This window comes from Sinocyclocheilus grahami, unplaced genomic scaffold, assembly GCF_001515645.1.
Source record: "Sinocyclocheilus grahami isolate Dianchi unplaced genomic scaffold, SAMN03320097.WGS_v1.1 scaffold560.1, whole genome shotgun sequence".
Lineage (NCBI taxonomy): Eukaryota > Metazoa > Chordata > Actinopteri > Cypriniformes > Cyprinidae > Sinocyclocheilus > Sinocyclocheilus grahami.
This window is the reverse complement of record NW_015505739.1, coordinates 332703-334557: the sequence shown is the minus strand read 5'-3', so window position 1 is coordinate 334557 and position 1855 is coordinate 332703. Positions and strand designations below refer to the sequence as shown.

At 42.6% G+C, this 1855-nt stretch overlaps 1 long non-coding RNA gene across 1 annotated transcript in view; it reads left to right on the top strand.

Moving 5' to 3' along the window:
* The window catches only part of LOC107556217 (uncharacterized), a 12237-nt gene extending 10879 nt beyond the window's left edge, over positions 1 to 1358 (top strand). The window contains exons 2-3 of the long non-coding RNA XR_001605257.1: positions 970 to 1128; positions 1205 to 1358. This is a non-coding gene — a long non-coding RNA (uncharacterized lncRNA). The remainder of the gene's footprint in view (positions 1 to 969; positions 1129 to 1204) is intronic.
* The last annotated feature ends 497 nt before the right edge of the window (positions 1359 to 1855 follow it).

Sequence of the window (1855 nt, the reverse complement as noted above, 5' to 3'; positions counted from 1 at the left end):
TCTTTGGATTCACTCGGTAAGGATGCTGCTTAATTGGTGGACTGTCACCTACATCAATATCATGACATAGTACAGTAGTTTGGGACGGCACATCGGCATAAAGGCTGGAATATTTCCCAATCAAACTACTGATGGCTTCAAACTCACTTGCAGACAAATGGGAAAGACAGGTCTTCAAGTTAGCCACAATGGCAGAATTCTGCATGCGGCCACAAGAAGTTGGAACATCTTTTTCCATTAATCCATCCTCCTCAGGGCAATACACTGGAGGCAAAACTATAGTAGTCACAGGCACTGGTTTAACAGAACTCGTTTTATTCACATTCCGTGCAACATAAACCTTTAACATGTTCACATGACATAACCTGCTTTTCTTCTTCCGATCGGGAGTACAGATGACATAGTTGGTGTCACTTAGCTTCCTCTCAACTGTGTAAGGTCCAGAGATAGTCCTAGCGATAGCAACTCTACGGAGCCCGTTAGTTTTCATAGCCTTACCTTAGTCTTGCCTTGTCTGTCTTCTCGTATCCTGATCTTTGCCTGTGCACCTCGTATTCCCCCTCTCGTCTTGCCCTATTCAGATACTGTTTGTCCCTGCCTGGGCCTTTGCCTTATACTTGGAGTTATCCCTCTAGTCTTTCCCTGTTAATTCTGTTCGCCGTTCGTAGACCCACGCTAGCCCTAGGAATATTGTTATGTCTTGCCCTCTATATATCTGTTGCCACTATCTGACCCCTGCCTGTCTCTAACCATGTCTGATAATAAAGCTTTGCACTTGGATCCGCACGTCTCATGTCTCGTCAGCCCCGTAACAGTAAGTGCCTGGCAGTAACCCATATTTTTGCTGAAAAGGAGGAACAATTGGAAATTATTTGTGTAGTCATCAAATATTATGTTACAACTGCTCTCACTGGGCTTAACTTACGCTGAATCTGCAATATTCCTTTAACAACCCTGTGTGTGTGTCAGGAGCTGGAGTCTCTCTACAGGAGACTATGAGATACCTGGAGTCTTGAGGAGATCGAGGTCATGCTTAAGGGGCAGATACAGGGCCAGGATCTGTTCTTCGACTGCGTGGAAGCCGAGATCAAATTCTACCAGTGAAACAGAGCAAGTAAACAGAGAAATGTCAGCATATCGTTCACACATCTGACCTGTGACTTCTATTGTCTGATATTGCCTGTAACTTGTGGGTGTTTTGCAGTTGTCGTTGTGAACGTCACTAGTGCTTGCTGATCTGCCTGGAGAGATAGAGACAGTCTAAAGTGCACAGGTTCCTGCCTGCTCAAATCCTGCTTTCCTAGTTCCCCTGATGCCATGCCAAACTAATTGTGATGTCCATGCCACACTAACTGTAACTTAAAAAAAACACACTAGATGTTCATGTGAGTGGATCACCATAATCATGTGTAATTGTCACACAGGGTGGTCATACGCATTACATTAACTAGTTTGTGATAGATTACCAAGGAGTGTATGTGCTGTGGGTAGATGTGTGCGAGAAGAGATGTTAGGAAAAACACTAATTCCTGTAGATGGGCTCAGCTACCAGACTGGCCTTCTGAGGAGAAACATAATAAAATATCAATGATTCAAAATGTTTGGCATCTTTATTATTACTGAAACATGGATAGTTCATGTCACCTTATGGATGTTTGAAATGGAAGTGGAGGAAAGTGACCAGGTTTATGTGCAAATATAAAATAATACAAGTTGTTTGTTAAGTGTGTATTGCAGTCTTCCTCTGTACAGCTATTGTTATGGTTTTACAAAAGAAAAACTGTTATAACCGACCTACAGTTCATTGCAGCATCATTCAACGCTACCAAACAAAACAATCATCATATCATCATCT